The sequence below is a fragment of the Rhinopithecus bieti genome, unplaced genomic scaffold (assembly GCF_001698545.2).
Source record: "Rhinopithecus bieti isolate Rb0 unplaced genomic scaffold, ASM169854v2 scaffold_21891, whole genome shotgun sequence".
NCBI classification, from domain to species: Eukaryota; Metazoa; Chordata; class Mammalia; order Primates; family Cercopithecidae; genus Rhinopithecus; species Rhinopithecus bieti.
In genome coordinates, this window is record NW_016810869.1 from 590141 (window position 1) to 610850 (window position 20710).

General features: G+C 34.8%; 1 protein-coding gene across 1 annotated transcript in view; it reads left to right on the forward strand.

The window, feature by feature from the left end:
- Window positions 1-698: 698 nt before the first annotated feature.
- The window catches only part of CDH18 (cadherin 18), a 1176273-nt gene continuing 1156261 nt past the window's right edge, over window positions 699-20710 (forward strand). Inside the window, exon 1 of the mRNA XM_017893219.1 lies at window positions 699-1093. The gene's annotated coding sequence lies outside the window, so the exon portion shown is untranslated. The remainder of the gene's footprint in view (window positions 1094-20710) is intronic.

The following is a 20710-nucleotide window of genomic DNA, read 5'->3' on the forward strand; positions in this document are numbered from 1 at the left end:
ACTTTAAGAAGAAAATCTTCTTAACCTTGAAGGGATGAATCAGGTGTGAAATGCTCTATTTGATACATTCAGAAGGATCCTTTCATAGATTAATGCTTTAAAATTGAAAAAATGTTTTATACACTGAAGTCTGACTCAGACCCTGGTTCAAAAACATCTACAAACATCACCTCTTGTTCCTTAGGAGAAACAAAATTATTTACCATGATTTTCCAAAATAAAATAGATAACGTTCAAAATAAATCAGTATAATGAGGTGTTCTTTAACTGATCCTCCTCATAAGGGGTACTGGAGGCATTATTGTTTCTAGCAACAAGCATTTGTTAGTGTATATAATTTTGTTACTGAATATATTCTTACGTATTTGGATGAGAAATCCTATCACACATTGCTACTCTGCAGCAATTTTTATATGTAATAGATAGGAGGTGAAGATAATTATAAGTATCAGCTGGTTAAGAAGGGGTAAATTTTAAAATGCAAAAATCAGCAGTAATACTAAGCTTGCTTTGAGCCTCTGCCCTCTCAAGCCCTATCTCTAAGGGAGATAAAATAATGAAAAATACTTGGCTAAACTGCTGGCAAAACTCTTATTGTTTGTACCACTCTTGGAAAAGACTCTTGGGACTAGCAGTGGAATCCTTGCTATTGATTGGCTGGTTAAATAGGGGACTATTAGCTTCAGACAGGCTAGATTGATTATACAGCAGCAGCAGAAGCTGAGACTCAGAGCTGAGCGAGCGTCAGGGTGAAAAGGAAAGAGAGAGAGAGAAAAAAAAGAAAAGAGGGAGAGAGAGAGAGGAACGCAAGGTGGGGAGGAAGCCAGTGCACGTTCTATAGCATCACTACGTGACTGCTTGTGCCGGATAATCTTGCTCTGTAGCTCCCTCAGTGAACAACTTACTGAGGTGCCTTTCTTTTCACAAGAGGATGTCAGCTCTGAGCTCCAGCAAGAAATAACAGACTTCACCTTGGAATAGCTCATCTTACTCCTGCATCATTAAAGCAGATTTTGAGAAGAAAACAAAAATCAAGTACCCTTTCCAGTTCTACTTTCTTCCAGCATTGAACAGGAACAGTTTCACGCTCCAGGTAAGGAAATTCAATTTTTATCTCTGGATTTCTTTTAATTATTTACAGCAAAATACATCATAGCTTTGCATGTTTTAAAACTGAGTTTGCAGTGATGCATTAAAGTAAATTCTATACACAAGTATGTTGATTTAGAAAGATGGAAATGAATACTGTGTTTATATTAATATATTTGCTTTTAAAAAAATCTCCAGGTACAGATTTTTCTAAAAAATAAGATCACTACATTATAAGTTTCTGTAGCAGATACTCCATGTAAAGAAGAAAAATAAGCCAAGTTTATATTATAAAGTACATTTTTTTGACAAGCTTACAATATGTTTATAAATATTGGTTTTAGCTATTAAGCAACTTTGGTAAATAATAGCATTTCAAGAAAGGACAATGTTATCTATCAATTATTATATTTTCTGCAGACATAGATGCTATCATATGCTTTTCAGTGATTGCTAGTGGTTTTTTTTTTTTTTTTCTAAATCTGTCTTTTGATTGCAATTTTAACTCTTCAATACAAACACAATATTTCTTAAATGGTGTGACATTAGACTGCCCTCTTATTGTGGCTATTGATGATCAGCATTTGTGCTTAAGAAAGTATTGAGCTAAGGCAAAGAAATATTATTCTGGAGATGTTTAGCTATTTTAGAGTTCATTACTTACCTGCAGTAACATCAATTAATGTTTTGCATGACAGTGATGCTACGTGCGGGTTAAGCATCTGTGAATATACGGGAACTTTGCACATATTATATCCTCTGCTGGGAAGAATAGAGTTTTTTTAAATGATATCTGAGGAGATTGATGGGTTGGACTAGAAATAATGAGCTGGGGCAATGCAGTCCTGATGTATTTGATTGACCTTAGTTTTATAGGTCACAGATATCAACTGCTAAGGAGAAAACATTGTGACAGAAAGGACTTATTTAATGCTTACTGGAACTCGAATGGTTTGTGACATTTTATGTCAATTTATTTGCTTTTGGATTAATTAAGAGATATTTTACCCTGATAATTGCTCTAACTGTCCTTTTGAGTGAAGTTTCCTGAGTCACTCTTCTTATCAAAGAACAAACTGCTTTCTGTGATAAGTCGGCAAAACTTTTTAATATGTTGTTCAGTGTTTCAAGCAAGAACATGATTGCCAACCTTAGTGGTAGCCAATATGTCTGAATTTAGAATTAATACATACTCTAAATAGTTGCTTTTGTGTGTTTTATTCACCCTTATTTATATTTTAATTAAAATGCATGTTTGAAAACACTATTTTCATGACGTTCGTTTTGTTTTCTAAATGTAAGATGATATTTAGATGCTTCCTAATAATGCAAGTATTATTACAGCTACCTTGGTATTCTATTGATATAATCATATCAGAAGTGAATAACTGAATTGTTGGTATAAATTTTGGAAAGTACAGTTGGTCTTAGGAAATAGAGATATGTATTAGAGAATAGTGATGTTTTTGTTTTTAAATAAGTCATTTGTTTAAAAAAATGTGTGTGTGTGTGTGTGTGTATATATGTGTGTGTGTGTGTGTGTGTGTGTATATATATATATATATGTATCATATTTGGGTAACAAATGCCAAACCATTAACTGAGAGTGGTGACTGGCACTGTAAATCATATATTTATGTATATTGTTGCAGTATAATGCCAAATTCCCACACAGAATTTGTTTTAAATCTATTATAACCTTGTTTAGTTGTTTTGCTTATAATGGTAAGATTGCTTTTAATAATTGTATTCAAAATTATATTTTAATAATTCCATTTTATTTATGCAAATAATCTGACATCTCATTCAGGGATATAACTTTGTTTTAACTAATCTACTCATTTTTAAGTTTAATGTACAAAATTACTTTAAATTTTATACTTTTGTTGCAACAACCTTAAGTATCCAAGTTGTTTTATACAGTTCAGTTTCCTCCTGGTACTTACTTATGGGCCATATTGACTTATATGCAATTTAAAAAAAAATGTAATTCTAATTGCATTGTGTATGTTTTTATGAGAACATTAAATTTCTAGCATAAGTAGATGTAACATCAATGCTAATTTTTCTTTCTGTGAATAGGCATATTCTTCCTTCAAAAATACTTTTAAAGTAATTTCTTAGCACTGTGGGCTTCTTGCACTAGGACATTCATCTTAGCTTATACTCAATATTACTTTGATTCCCTTTTTTGTTTTCTTACAAATTCTGTAATTTCTCCTGTAAGAAATTTGATTTCCCCTATTATTAACAGGAAATGGTCAATGACTGGAAAAAAGAAAGTGTTTTAAAAAAACATTTCACACTTTTCAATTGTGTAATGAATATGTCTCCTGCCTTCCAGATCAGTGCTTCTCCGCAAACATAATTGAGGGAGACAAGTGTGCTAGGAGTCACATATGTAAGCATCACCCTCAGTCTGAAACCTAACAGCTTACTTCACCAGTTCATTTTAGGGTTTCGCACTGCTGTTTACATTGTTGAGAGAGCTCTAGTTGACCTTTTATTCAACTGTCCATTCGCTTCCATAGTATCAGGTATCTTTCCTGATTACTCATTTTAGCCATTGTTAAACAAGAATTGAGAAAGTACAACCTCTTCTGTTTTTATAGATATCTGAGCCATTAGGGGGCTCTTTCTTCCTGTGTTATACTCATCAAACCACTGAAAGAGGTTATAGAGCTTTCTTGAAGTGTTTTCCCTGCTTTTATGATGTGAATACTTTTAAAAGTAGCTTTATTCTTATCCCCACACAAAGAAACATTTAAGATCAATAAGAAGTCTTTATTTTCACAGGAAAATGACATATATCCTATGCTTTTCAAACTTACTGTCTTTAAAATATTCTTGTATATAAAATGCTTAATCTTTGAAAATAACAATGGCTTGAAATATTAATATGACCTATTTTAGGCAAATGTAAAGATAATATGTTACACAAACAGTATCATAAGAAATATAAAAATAAGGCCAAACCTAAGGGAAGAAACATTCTTTACATGATTTCCACATCTCTAGGGACAGCACAGAAACTCAATGACTGTGGCTTCCATGCAGTTTGGTTTCAGGAGAAGAGATCAGCAGGCAGCTAAAAAGAGAATATTACCTTTTTTTTTCTTTTCTTTTACAAAAATAGGCATGGAAGAATTGAAGATAAAAGAATGTTTTACTATCCACACAGGCATAGAAAATGCATTTTTAAATTCCAGAAGATACTGTATGCTGGCATTATATAAAGTTGTCATTATATACACAGAGGTTCATGGGAGGGTTTATTATGAGAACAAAAGATATTTCCCTTATCACTTTTGAAAGCCATATATATTGAATTGCACTGTAGACTTTCTTAGTAAGTGGAAACACATTCATCCCATCTCTACAGCAGCTGGAGATCTTCTCTTACTGCAGGACTTGTTTGGGTGTTATGCAGCATTTAATAATGAGTCTATACATAGGTAACTTACCTAGTCAGTCTAAGCTTTTTTCAAATGATGCTAGCTCATGGAAAGAGAAAGAAGAGACATACACAATGTGAGTGACATTTCTTTTGAGAAGTGAGAGAAAAGGAGGAATTCTAAGCAATGAATCATGGAATTCAATCATTTATTGAATAGCTCCTTAATAGTGTAGAAAAGCAGTTGCTCAAATAAAATGGAAATATGAAAATGGTAAAGATATCTCCTGTTTTCAGAGTAAATATATAGGATTATTTTTTCTCTATTTGAAAATTTACATACCCTGAAAATTGTGAATTTTGAATGCAACTAGCATATACAATACACAAAGTTCTGTGGAAATCATCCCACATCTACTGGTGTATGATGTAATGCTGTTCTTTTTCACAAAATTAGATTTTGATAATATTAACTATTAAGCAATGTGACTTGAGTGAGAATTCCGATGCTATGTTTTGATGCAAACCATAAATAAAAATGTGTTAAGGACTTTAATGTCTTCTAAAAAGAGATAATCTTTTATGTTAAAGTAGCACAGAAATGGAGATGGGTTAAAATTGAAAATAAGACAACTAAATGAAAATGTAACAACTGTATAGAAACTTTTGTATGTTGCAAAATTTGGACAAGAACCAAGAGACAATCATAACAATGATAGGGATATATTGATGTTCTCTATTTAATGATAAAGACGTAGAGGTATCATAGTCATGCAATATGCAATATTTTTATGTCTCACAGAGTATGAGGAAAATTCTCTCTAGAGATGTGGGAAGTAGAAAAATGATTAACTGAAATGGGTAATTTTTAATGTAATAGGTTGATATCAGGCTTTATAAGGAAACAAGAGGACTCATGTCTATCGGGTTTAATCTAATGGATTTAGATGATGTTAATAATTAGAAAGTATATGTCAGTTTCTATTTGCTCTCTTGTTGCTATGATCAATGAACTGAATTGTTTTCTCTACGAAATTACTCCTTGGCCTATTTGTCTTTGTGAAACTATGTGTGCATATGATTGGATGAGAATGTGTATGTATATCTGGGTATAGTTGTTTTTATAAAGTCTGAGTAACACAGAAATAGAATCACCTGTACTGTGTACCATGATTTGTGTTCTGTAACTTTCATTTATTTTCTCAAAGTATCCTCTCTGTATTCGATCCTTCCACCAACTCCAACATACACACACACACACACACACACACACACACACACACGGTGGGCGAGGGGGGAGAGAGAGAGAGAGAGAGAGAGAGGGAGGGGCACTGCCATTATATCTGGTTATTTTACATTTAAATTTGCTTAGATATGACTTCAGATAGGTAGGTCCATAGGATGCCTCTTCTGTTGCATTATTTCCTGTTCATTAGGACTCTGTCTTGAGTCATGTACCTTCATCCTTGAGCCAGCCCTGCTGTTTACTAAACTGCAGTCACTCTAACTTGTGAATGAGAGGATTTTGGCCCAAGTTACTGAGAATAGAGGAAGATAACGGATCAGATTAGAACATGATTTTATTAATCATAATATGAATAAGGTGTAAAAGAGAGTGAGTGTTTTTACCTGTCTACCAGATATACTAATGTCACTCATAGGTTAAAAGTTATCCATTCTCACCCATCCTTGGCAGAAATAAAATGAGAGAAGATCCAGTAGTGAGGCATGATGTATAGCTAACATCGTTTTATGGCAGGCAAAGCAAATGGGTTTCAAACATCTATGGCACATAATTTATTTTTTTTAATAAACAGACTTTATTTTCAAATCAGTTTCAGCTTTACAAAAAATGATGGAAAAGAAGAGGGCTCCTATGTACCAGTCATCCTCCCATCTCTGCCAGTTTTCCTTATGATTAACATCTTGCATTAGTGTGGTGTATTTGTTACAATGGAAGAACCATTATTGATTCACCATTATTAACTTAAGTTCATAGTTTATATTAGAGTTGACTCTCTGTAACATATATTATATAAATTTTGACAAACATATAATGAGATATATCCACATTTATAATATCAGACAGAACAGTTTCACTGCCGTTCAATTCTCCTGTGCACCACCTAGTCATGCTTTCCTCAATTCCTTCTCCATAACACCTGACAAGCACTGATCTGTTAATATATCTATAGTTTTGTCTCTCAGAATGTCATGTAGTTGGAATACGGTAAGTAGGTTTTGCTGATTTGCTTTTCTTTATCAACATGCATTTAAAGTTCTTCAATATCTTTTTATGGTTTGAAGGCTCATTTCTTTTCATTGCTGAATATTATTCTCTATCACATGGATGAGCCACAGTTTCTTTATTCATTCGTCCACTGAAGGTTCTCTTGGTTGCTACCAAGTTTTGACAATCAAATAAAGCTGCTATAAGCATTAATCTTCAGTCTTTTGTATATATGTAAGTTTTCAGCTCATTTGGGTAAATACCAATGAGCATGGTTTCTAGGTCATATGGTAAGAGTTCTTTGTTGTTGTTGTTGTTTTGAGATTAAGTCTTGCTCTGTTGCCCAGACTGGAGTGCAGTGGTGCAACCTTGGCTCACTGCAACCTCCACCTCCCAGGTTCAAGCAACTCTTCTGCCTCAGCCTCCTAAGGAGCTGGGATTATACCATGCCCAGCTAATTTTTTTTTTTTTTATACTTTAAGTTCTAGGGTACATATACACAACATGCAGGTTTGTTACATATGTATACATGTGCCATGTTGGTGTGCTGCAACCATTAACTCATCATTTACATTAGGTATATCTCCTAATGCCATCCGTCACCCCTCCCCCCTCTCCACAATAGAACCCGGTGTGTGATGTTCCCCTTCTTGTGTCCAGGTGATCTCACTGTTCAATTCCCACCTATGAGTGAGAATGTGCATGCATGTTTGGTTTTCTGTTCTTGCGATAGTTTGTTGAGAATGATGGTTTCCAGCTGCATCCATGTCCCTACAAAGGACACTAACTCATCCTGTTTTATGGCTGCATAGTATTCCATGGTGTATATGTGCCACATTTTCTTAATCCAGTCGGTCACTGATGGACATTTGGGTTGATTCCAAATCTTCGCTATTGTGAATAGTGCTACAATAAACATAAGTGTGCCCGGTCTTTATAGCAGCATGATTTATAATCCTTTGGGTATATACCCAGTAATGCGATGGCTGTATTTTCAGTAGAGAGGGGGTTTCCACACATTGGCCAGGCTGGTCTCAAACTCTTGACCCTGTGATCCACCTGCCTTGGCCTACCAAAGTGCCGGGATCACAGGTATGAGCCACCGCGCCTGGCTATGTTTATTTGAAGGAATAATTCAAAATATTGGCTAGAAGTACAAGCTGTATAAATGATTTTGAAAATGTTTTAATGTCTCTGACTTTCTTTTCCCGTCCATTCTCCTTTTCTTTTCATTTAAAATGGAGGGCAATGTAGTTGGTTAAAGTCTCATGTTCTAATATTATAGGAAGGTGGGTATGTACACGACTTGTAGGCATCCCACTTAACTGCTCTGCAGCTGTTTTCCTGCCTACTCATGAAAGCAGCATGCAGTTATAGTATAATAGGTGGGTTAATGTGTATAAGCCCCTTCAAAATAGAAAGTGTTAGAGATGAATATGGGTGCATTATGCAGTGAATATGATTAGATATCCCTTAGAAACAAAATGTAAAGTACTTGGTGAGAGAAAGCTCTTTAAGGAAGAAAATCCAAATTCGAGATTTGCTTATGCCCCCCTTTGGTGCATTTATTTGAATTTAAAATATGTTAATATTGGAGGAAAGGATTGCACTAGCTTGCTCACAGACTAATTACATTTTGGAAGGACTCTTGAAACAATACACAGACAAATGAGTGAACGAAGCATAAATAAGATTACCAGTTTCTCAAGATGTTTAGTGGTCCTCAAAGGAATAGATAGGAATTGTATTTAAAATGCCATAATTTTCTGTCAGTTGCCATCTCTGTCTCTGCATGTGGATATGTATGTTAGCATATTTTTTCTAGTGAATATTCTAGCATATTCTAGAATATTCTAGCATATTCTGAAAATCTCCACTCTTGACATTCATTTAATAATTTATGTTTGCTTTAAATATTCTTTTTCATAAAGTTTAGTTGTTGGCTGGCAGAGGTACTTAGGGTATCATTTCTACCACCTAGTTATTGAGTGCTTCTGTCATAAATCAATATATTTAACTCCTTGACTTGAACTCAAAAACTAACCAATGTGTTGTCAAAAACATTACTCAATAAAGTTTTCCTTCAATCTAAATGAGAACAGAACATTTTCACCCATAGCAGCAACATTATCACTGAGAATGCTGAAGATTTTCCAAAAGGAATTTTTGAAGCCCAATTATAAAATTCCTTTGATAGAGGGAAAAAGAGAGTAGGTCATTGGGTTTCAAATCCAGGTCCTTCTATCTCTCAAGCTCATTTTCTTTAACACTGTGTTAAATTGCCACATTCACTCCAGAACCTTAGAGAAGGCTTTTAACATTTGTCAGCCTGTGTTTGTCGTCTTTATAATAATGGCATATACCTTATAGGGCTAATCTACAGGTTCAGTGAGGTTCTAGAGGTAACAAGCTTAGAAGAGTGACTGACAAAATCACAGACATGAACAACAGCAGGACTCATATTTACACTCAGTGCTTCTAAATTCACAGTTCTTGAAAATGTGATCTAAACTATCTTCTTCCTAACCTTCATTCAACCATCCAAGAAATATTTGCTGAACATGTCCTAGATATGACATTTTATTCTTAATTATTCAAGTGGCTGCAAAGATGAATAAAAACAGATTAGGCATTCTCCATCTAGTAAACAAGGAAGAAAACTGTCCCAGTCATTAAACTGTTGTCTTTTGTGTTTAAATGGGCCACTCTCTTCTATGATGCTGGACTGGGACTGAGGCTCTTGAAAGAACATTTCTCCTTTTCCAGCTTGCTACTCATTAGGATCTGCCAAGAGAGTACTATATAGAGTTGCAAAGCAGGATGGGAAAAAAAGCACCTTCCTCTTTCTTTTCTGTTTGCTTCCCTTGTCAGCCTGACCTCATAATGCTCTTCACCTCCACAGCAGTGGGTAATTCCAGAAGCAGTTGCTTCTGGTTTCCAGCTGTTGCTAGTATTCCTAAAACTAGCCTCACTGTGCCACCTCATTGGTTACAGCACCAGCAGGCACTGCTTATTCCATTGCTCCATGGGGCTCCTTCTCCATCTTTCAGGTTCTCATATTCTCAATAAGTAGCTGTCATTGGGAAAACAAAACATTTCAAAGTCGTTTGTTAAAAAAAAGGTGAAAAATGTACTTCAACATGGAGAGTGTAAATTGAAAGTTTATGTCACTTTCTAAAAAGCATTTATTTGAATCTAAAAGATCATAGAAACAGAACCAAGGAAGTCTCTTTTGTTCTCCCAGCCCTAGGGATGGTGGCTGCTTCCAACATTTAAAATACGTGCTACCTCGCTGTTTCCTTCTTTATTTTCAGTCTTCTAAGAAATATATTAAATATTCTATTGAAATAACTGCTGTGCTTTCTGTTTGCCTGACTCAGTCCTGACTGAATAAAGAGTTCATGCTTGAAGTGAATAAAGGAGAGTTGATAACACAAAATGGGTGGGTTACCAACATTGGGTCCAGGGACTTGCTTTGATCATGGCATTTGGCCTTAAATACAGTATTGAACAATTTGCTAATTGTAATTGGAGTACTAGTAATCTATAGCATGCAATCGCTTTTCCAACTTCTCAGATAGCCAGCTACGTTTATTTGTGGTATGGGCCTTCTAAAGCAAAGCTCGTGTAACCAAGTGGTAACTGCCTTTCACTCTTCGTTCATCATGGTGATTACAAGACTATAAGATGAAATCATCGTTTTAATTGCATTTGACGGCTTACAGATTAAAAATATCAGCAAACAAGCCAAAAAAATCACACACGTAAGCAAGCTCCTGGCTTTAAATCAAGAGAATCAGGCCAGGTGTGGTGGCTCACGCCTATTAATCCAAGCACTTTGGAAGACAGAGGCAGTTGGATCACGAAGTCAGGAGATCGAGACCATCCTGGCCAACTTGGTGAAACTCCATCTCTACTAAAACTACAAAAAAAAAAAAAAAAAAAATTAGCTGGGCATAGTGACACGAATCTGTACTCCCAGCTACTTGAGAGGCTGAGGCAGGAGAATCACATGAACCTGGAACGCGGAGGTTGCAGTGAGCTGAGATCGTGCCACCGCACTCCAGCCTGGCGACAGAGCGAGACTCCGTCTCAAAAAAAAAAAAAAAAAAAATTATAATCAAGAGAATCAGAAAACTTTTAAGGCCATCTGCGTGGGTTTGGGTTACACTGAGAAATTTGAAACAACTGAGTCTCTTGCCAGCAACAGAAGCCTCCTTCCTCTGCTTCCTCTGAGTATTGTAGCCTGGCCTTCTATTGATGATCTGGAGTAAATCACCTGAGGTACTTGCCCTACAAAGGTAGCCCATTTTCTTCCAGATTTAGTCATGCCCGTAGTATCTCCTAACCTCACTAATTAGAGTCAGTGCTCAGCCTTTTCTAGAATATGTATAAAATCTGGCCCAGGAGGAATTACCTGGCACTTCAAAATATTTGCAATATTTTGTTAATTGATTTCAGCAAAAATCAGGGAATTGTGTGTGGTACTAGGTTTTAAGAGAATTAAACAAAAGATGACAAAATATAATACGGGACTGGGCCACATTCTTCAGTGTGGGTGTACCTACCAGAGATCTATATTTAATAGGGTTGCTTGCATACCTGAAAATAGCACTAAGGTCTTAGTTGGTTAGTTGACAGAAAAGTGTGTTCAACAATGACCTACATTCTAGAAGATTAAAATGCTGGAACTTTTTTTTGTTTTATCATAACATAGAGGGAAGAACGCAAAGCCTCAGGAAGACAGGAAAGTTGGAACAGATTATTTGCAGGCTCACTCCTCACTCTCTTTCACTTCTCTCCAACCTAGAGGTCTCAGAATATTCCACTCACAAAGGCACTAACAAATAAGTAAAGGTGAGAGTGCCAGAATATTTCAAGCACCAATTTAAACATTTTGTAGTGCCCTCCACAGCAGTCAAGATGTGATGGTGGGAGATGCCACCATTGATATGGGCTTCCTGATATCAATGAAGATGGAGAGATTCCAGAGGAATAGAAGCCAAGGAGCAAGGCTTAATTAACCACTACAGCTAAGATTTTGCACTTACCAGATAAGCAGCAGGAACTAAGCAGTAATCAGGATTTTACTTGCAAGGATCTTTGCTGTTAGCCAATGGATTATACTCTTTCTACTAAAATTTTACTGAGTATATACAACAACAACAACAACAACAACAACTTTCGGTCTATGGTCAGAAACCTGACTTGAGTTCCCATAATGAAAAATCATGGTCCCTTAACCAGTTCTCAAAACAAGGCCAGTTCACATGTATCTGGAACAACTTAATTAACTGGGATGGTGGATTCCCTTGAGTAAAGAAGAGCTATTCTGTATCGGGGATACATTGTAAAATTCCTCCAAATCCTTCTTCAAAGGAACCTATGGTGACTCACTAGGGTGACCATACATGAAGGAGAAAAAATATATCAATTTTTAAAATACACTCACTAACTTTGAAGTGGTGCTAATTTCTGGTGACCCAAAATATACTGTGATCTCCCAAAGTGAGTGATTATGGTGGTCATGTGTTATATAAAGTTTTGCCCTATATTTAAATCATAATGAACTCAGTTATTTTGTTAAACTACATCACAATTCTTTCCTTACTTCCTGAAACTATACTTAATATAAGAATAATGGGCTAATGGCAATGTCTTTCCATTAGATCTCTGACCCTTACAGAGATATTATGGGATAAAGAACCAAATGGAAGCCTCACAAAATTTTCTTCCCTCTAAAATGGCAAAAGTAATACAGCATTTAATTACTGCTAAAATGTTTATAGATGCAAGATGTTATGCAAAAGGGAAGAGACAATAAAGAAGAAATTAACTTTGCCTTGTTCATTGCTAAATATGAAAAACGATTCCAGAACACTTGATATTTGTGTTGTATTTAAAATGGTGAGTTGGGGAGGCGCAGGCAGGCAGATGACCTGAGGTCAGGAGTTCAAGACCAGCCTGGCCAACATGGTGAAACCCCATCTCTACTAAAAATACAAAAAATTAGCTTGGCATGGTGGCATGTGCCTGTAGTCCCAGCTACTCAGAAACCTGAGGCAGGAGAACTGCTTGAACCCGGGAGGTGGAGGTTGCAGTGAGCAGAGATTGCACCAATACACTCCAGCCTGGGTGACAGAGTGAAACTCCATCTAAAATAAATAAATAAATAAATAAATAAATAGTGATAATTATGCAAGAAATAATTTTGGGAAGAGGGAGGATATTAAGAATGATTATGGAGGGCTGTGAAAATTGCATGTTGTTCACCATGGCTGAAATGTAAGGTCGTTATGTGGAAGCGGGAGGTATGGGCCCTGGAGAGATAGGTGAACCGATTGTGGAAGTATAGAATTATTACTATGCTAAGGAAAATACATGTTGTGAGTGATAAATCTTTAATAGTTTTTAAATCATGGGGTAACATGATCTAATTTGATCTAACATGATCTAATTTGACCAAAAGATAGACTATTAATTAAACATTGATAGTCATAGATTAAACTTGCCATGGGTTCCTTCTATAACTAGAGGTTACTGTGGCGAATATATCATACAAAGGCTTCTCTACTAGTTTATTTAATTTCAAATGTTAGCCTCAAGATCAGAGCCCCATTTTGTTTTGGCTAATAATATGAGTTTAAGGAGCTCTTTTGTGACTACTATGGTACTACAGGTAATGTAAAGAAATGAGTTACCTAAGCAATAGAGCTCTCTAACATACCAGTTAGTAATTTGTGCATACTAAGTACACTTTAGATTTGTCACAAACAGTTGTTTTGATTTGGGCCTGTGAATGGGTACTTGAACTGCAGCAGTAGAAGATTTTAAAACTCATAAACACTAATTTTTAAAAAATTATTGACATTTAAGTAGTTTCCTTCCTAAATTTTATTTATTTTAAAAAACACAAAAAACAAGTTGAACTTATTGTCAACAATTTAATTGGGGAAGATTAAGAAGTCATTCTATTCCTGGCTATGCAAAAGTATAAAAGTGTATTCCTATTCTGTAAAGCTTAAAACTGTGCTTCAAAATGCTGATCACACAAGAAGCAATTGTTTGTCTACATTTTAACTTGTAAATTTCAGACTTTTGCTATTGTACTTAGATGATAGTTTCATTTATGAGCTCTCACATATGTCAACATTTCTGTTGACACCAATATACTTTTTCTCACTCTGCCCCATCCTCTATTTTTCAACTGCGAAGTAATTGAAAATAAAATATATTATTCGTTGCAGAGACATTTATGCTTTTTTTTGCTGTCATGTTATAACTCCTAGAGTAATGATTAACTCAGTGTGAGTCAGATCTTACTGATACTTTTGGAGTTAAGTTTTCCATGTGTTATGGAAAAAGATGATCTAGGTTAGTTAGTTTACCATGCTAAAAAAAACCCTACCTTCTAAAAGTATGATCTATATGCCAGTAGAATTGACATTAACTAGGAGCTTGTTAAAAATGATAGAAATACACCAGCATTAACTGAATCAGTATATACATTTTAACATTATCTTCAGGTGGTTCATAGCCATACTAAAGATGTAGAAGTGCTAAACAAACTTATTCTATGATTTAAACCTAATTGCTTTATCCATATTAAATATTATGCCTATGCCTTTCCATATTGTTTTAATTTTAAATTAAGAAAATTACTCAATAATGTTTTGTTCCACTACACTGTTTTAAATCTACAAAGAAAAGAATAAAAGCACAGTTTTGTTTTGTTTTGGGGAGGGGCTGGTCAAATACTACTGTTAGGAGAACAAAATATTACAAGACAGTAATTATAGCATTTTAATAATGATTATAAACTGTATTAGAATATAAAGTTCTAGTTAATTCTATTTAACATCATAATACTAAATGCAGATGAAACACATTTTTATCATATACAGTATTCAGATCAATTAATTTTTGGCAACCATGCCTTTATATATATCATATTATTAAAATGTTTACTAACCCCATTCCACATTTTGCTTAGTAACATAGGTACATGAGATTGTCTTGAAATGTTTTCTCAAATATTCTCATATTCTGGGAAGATTCTTTAGGCATTATTGAACACTAATATCCTGTATTCCTTTGTGTGTAGTACTAAACTCATATTTCTCCTTGTCCCCAAGCAACTTTAAAACTCTTGATACTAATTTCTATTTCCATTTTCAAGAGTTTATTACATATATTAACTATTTTAAGTGAAAAATCAATTCCCACTAAATTATCTTGCCCTTTGGATTTGTGAATGTACAAAGTAGGTCACCTATTTTCTTTTCTATTATAGATCTCTGGTTTTGTGAGACTATGTCTATGAATTTTATAATTAAACTTTTCAAAATTTTATTGCAATACCTTTGAATATTGCTGTAAAATTTATTGCATACACTTTTTTGTTCATAATAGCCTATTTGATTTGGAACTTGTGAGGCAGCTCTTAGCATAATACCATAGAATTGATATTTTCAAATACAAAATGCAGGATGTCATTTGTTTAGAACTTTTTGGAATTCTTTTAGATACTGAAATAATAATGAAGACATTATGAGGCAGAAAAAAATCAGTTTCATACATAATATTCAGTCATGAACCTGGAACTATTTCAACTAAGAAAACCATTTTTATTGCATTTAGTTTTTTTAATCTTTTGAATAGACTTTATTTTTTAGAATTTACTCTTAGTGCTGTACATGCTATGGGTTTTGACAAATATATAATGACATGTATTCACTATTATAGTATCATACAGAATAGTTGAGCTGCCCTAAAAAAAATCTTCTAGGCTTGACCTATTCATTTCTCCTTCCACCCTTACCCCTGGCGACTACTGATCTTTTTCTGACTACATAGTTTTGTCTTTTTCAGCATTTCTTATAATTGGAATCATACAATATCTAGCCTTGTCAGATTGGTTTCTTTCACTTAGTAAGATAAATTTAAGGTTGCTCCATGTCTTTTTGGTTTGACAGCTCATTTCTTTATAGCATGGAAAAATATTCCATTGTCCTCATGCACCACAACTTATTTTTCCACTCATCTATTGAAGGATATCTTGCTTCCTTACAAGGTTTGACAATTATGAATAATACTGCTATAAACATCCATGTGCAGTTTTTTGTGTGGATGTAAATTTTCAACTTATTTGGGTAAGTACCAAAGAACATGACTCTAGATTGTAAGGTAAGATTTGCTTAGTTTTGTAAAAAACTGGCCAACTGTCTTCCAACAGGGCTATGCAATTTATGTCCCCCCATAGCAAAACATGTAAGTTTCTGTTGTTCACATCCTTGTCGGCATTCAATATTGTCAAAGTTCTGAATTTTGGCCATTCTAACACATGTATAGCAGTATCTCATTACTTTAATCTGCATTTCTCTAATGATATATGATATGGAGCATTGCTTTATATTACTATCTATCTTCTTTGTTGAGACATCTGTTCAGGTCTTTTAAGGATTTTTTTTTCAGTTTGTTAATTTTCATACTGCTGACTTTTAGGATGTATTGTGTATGTTGGATAATAGTCCTTTTTGAAATATGTCTTTTGAATATATTCTCTTGCAGTCTGTGGCTTGTCTTCTCATTCTCATAATATTACATGTAACTTAAGAATTTACTCTTTAATTCATTCCCCTACTTAACAAACATTTGTTATGTACCTATGACAACAATAAAGCATAATTTCCAATTCACCCTACACTTAGTCAAGTAGAAGAGAGACTTAAACCAGCTCTAAATAGAAGAGCTGTCATGAAGGTCAAGCTATTTCTAACTAGAAGAAGCTGATAATACTACTTGGTAGAAGCAGCTGATATCAGCTGAGATTTCTCCACTCTGAATCTCTCTGCTCTTGAATTACCTTTGAGTCTTAATGGATTTATGAATGTACGTGTGTGTGTGTGTGTGTGTGTGTGTGTGTGTGTGTTGGGGGCCAGGGCAGGGGTTAAAGTCCTTAGATGATTTCTGACATACTTTTTCAATTCTTAAATATTATATGCTACTTTATCACAGTTTTATTTGGCTTGAAATTTTCATCGACATGTATTACATCACTAAAAGTGTAATATAATTATGACTAACAATCTAGGTATCTGGAATTTGGGTTCTAAAAAGACAGCACCCTCCATGACTGTTTAAAAGTCATGAAAGTCCATAGAAAGATACAGTATTCTAGGATAAGTCCCTTTAAAAATTATCCGTGTCAAATAAGAAATTCAGAAATCTGTGACAGCACGGAAGCCTGATGGCAGAGAGTATGCTGATTCAGTTCTTGAATTTTCCATGATGACTTCTCACCTGCACTTAGCAGCTGTTTATTGCTTGGTTCACTGGAGCATATGATGCTGAACCAAACCATGGGTCAATAAAGTCATTTGCAATGATCTACCCTGTGAGTGAAAGAGGTGATGAATCAACCAAAACTCCTTTAGGCAACAGACCTAGCAAGGAAATTTTACACTTTAGGTAGTAACATGTAATCAAATGAATCAGCAGCCTGCACATCTCCCTAATTAATTTTACTACCTTTGGAGAAGGCATGCAACAAACTTTTAAATGCTTTTCTTGTTTAATAGGGATGTTAGTGGGTAGACATCAAACTATGTAGAAAACCTTTCAACCTTGACCTGTAGACACTTAGACAGTGATTTCTTGATTTTTATATAATCAGATTTAAATTCAATATTAGCTTTAATATTCTTTCCATTTCTGTATATTTTTCTATTAGTTTAAAATGAAAACAATGATTGTAATTATTATAAAATGGCATTACTAATTTTATATCAATCAAATTGTAACAACAGCTGTTCTTTTTGAGAGCATACTAAGTGCCACGAGCCATGTGCTTTACATGTATTTAATTGCTGAAAATTTAGTACTTTTGGAACTGTTTAAAGCAAGTGCTACATTATAGGCCATACTATTTTAAATAGATATATGATATAATAACCACTTGCTGTGCTTATGTTCGAATTGTAAGAATGACACTCATTATTCATTTACACCAGTTAAAATTGCAGTCCAGACAATGTGACCCCATACTGACTGCTTACATGAGTCATTTGATTTAATCCTTGTATTATTCCTGGGGAGGGAGGTGTCATCACACTATTTGATAGGAGATGAACTGATTTTTACCAAGTAAGTTTCTAAGTTTGGGTGAAGAAATGTATAATAAGAATTTTATAGTTTTCTCCTTGAAAATCTACCTGTCATGAAAATCTTAATTTTTTTCTTAAATTTACATTGGCAAATATTTTTGGGCTAAAAAACAATAGTGAGTCACTTTGGGGCCAATCAGAAGGAAGAAATGTTTGAGCCCTTTGTGGGAATTAATCTAGTCTGCCCATTTGCAATGGTTTTGCTTTATATAGAGATTCATCAACTCAACAAGTATTTGTTCAGTGCCTACAGGTGACAATTGGGGTTTCCTTTTTCTCTATCAGAGTTAACTTTATTTGAAATCAACCCACTTTCCAAAATTTCAAGCAATGAGAAACTCAAAGCCTTCTCCATGTGTTCTGTGAATCCCTGGAAAAGCATCAGCTCATATAAAATCCCTTTCAGTTTATTGAAAAATCTTGCTGGCCCTCAAGTCTTTTACTTCTGAACTGCATGATTGTCAACCTAAACTTCACCTCTTTATGAGAACTATATAACTCCTTCCCATATTTCCACAAACAAAATAAAAATGTGCCAGCATTCTCATCTGTCAGTCTGTGTGGACAATAGGTTTGAATCCAGACTTGAGACTGAAGGGATGAATGCATCATGTGAACACCACAAACTAAACATCAGGTAACTTCTGTCTATATTTTCAGCTACCAAACCACCAAAGATTTTACTCTGGCCCCTTCATTGCATGCAGTACCTGGGTTCATGCCAGTTCAGAGGACTCTCTTATCTCTCACTTTCTCTGTAATTTCTATATTTTACTCACTTTCCTAAGTTATTTAAATAAATGCCAAGTTCTTCTCACTTGGTAGTCTGGAGATACTAATCTTTTTTATACTCCTCCTCTCAAACTCCAGGATAACACTCAAAGGCTTTCTACAGGCCAAAATGCTTTCTCTATACAGAGATACACTTTCCTTAGGAGACACTTCTCAGTGTGTGCATTTGTGTGTTATTGTTATTTTTACCTCTTTGCCTTATGCTGTGTTGTAAATGACCAAGTGTCAAATTATGACAATATAGAAAACGCTAAGTCTTCCAAGGAGTGGTCACCCTTCCTTTGTATTGAACAGCTCAAGTTAATAAAAACTGAATCAAACAAGTTTGATTGTTATAGAATTATTTATATCAAGTTGAACTCTTTGTCTTTGTAATTTCTATTCCTCGGTCATAGAAATTTCTCTAGGTCCATGCATCAAATGTCTGTTTCCAAATATGATTTTCTCATTTCTTTGAACCATCTTTATGTGAACCTTCAAAATCCTAATTACTTGCCTTTAAACCTTTTTCCCTCTATGATGTCATTAAAATATCAAGGCCAGAACAGAAAACAATGATCCATATTTAGTTTTATCCGTGAAGGATAAGGGATGTAGGATTTCCCTATTTTGAAGTGCAACACTTCAAAGGAAGACATATACTGATTTCTTGTAACTGCAAAGTAATTTATTGACAATGAAAATCCCTGATTGTTTCTCATGTATGTGTTACTAATCTATATCTCTTCCTCTGTGATTTTTTAATTTCTAATTTTTACTTGTTTTTTCCACTATTTTCATCTGACCACCATGTTTTCATGTAACCATATTGATATAAATTTGCATTCATGTTTTCTTTACTTTGTTTTCTCCAATCTCTCCAGGCAATTATTGGTATTATTGGTTGAACTAGCATTGTTTTGTATTTCTTCACTCCTGAACTCTGTACTATTTTGATATTTCTTATAACATGTCTTATTATATATGTGAAGCAGAAAATATTAACACATTTCTCAAAAAGTTGAAAATTAACACTTTTTATTTTTTGCTGTTACTATCAGACATATGAACATACATACATAGTAAGTTCCTGAAATAGTCTATTTAGTCTTTTGTATATTATAATTTGAGACTATCAAAGAATATGCTTATCCTCTAAAGCTTCAAAGAAATATGGTTATTTTCTCTTAAGAATAGGTTGTCCCATCCCTAAAGTACATTATGTATGTCAACCCCACTTTAAATTATGAGATAATATCTCCTGATATTCCCAAACAAGAATAATAAGAAAATGTTACCAATTACTTGAAATCATCATAGTTAGGAGAACAAAACCTCTGGCTATTTTAGAGGAAGAAATAAACATAATTTATATTAATCCTTCATTCATAGATTAATTCTTCAAAAACCACTTACTTAACACCTTCTTAATTTCAAGCTAAAAAATTAGTCACCAAAGGGCTGGATGGAAGGGAGTAGGAAAATAATCCACTAATGCTTTGAAAGGGGCCAACATTTAATGGGAAGAAAGGTCTATAAATACCTGGTGTCCTGAGTGCTGAGTGATGACTTATATGCTAGGGTTGTGTAAAGCAAGAGCTTGCTGCTCGAGCACACAGGAGTGAGCATCTGAAGAGAAGAGAATGGGCCTACTTGGGAAAGGTGTCTAATGTAATAGTCTTCAATGAAAAGAGTGAGTATTTGGCCAGGGATGAGTATCTAGAATTGAGCATCTCAAAGTGATTGACCCATATCTTTTTTTATTTTTTATTTTTTTGAGACGGAGTCTCGCTCTGTCACCCAGGCTGGAGTGCTGTGGCCGGATCTCAGCTCACTGCAAGCTCCGCCTTCTGGGTTCACGCCATTCTCCTGCCTCAGCCTCCCGAGTAGCTGGGACTACAGGCGCCCGCCACCTCGCCTGGCTAGTTTTTTGTATTTTTTAGTAGAGACGGGGTTTCACCATGTTAGCCAGGATGGTCTCGATCTCCTGACCTCGTGATCTGCCCGTCTCGGCCTCCCAAAGTGCTGGGATTACAGGCTTGAGCCACCGCGCCCGGCCTT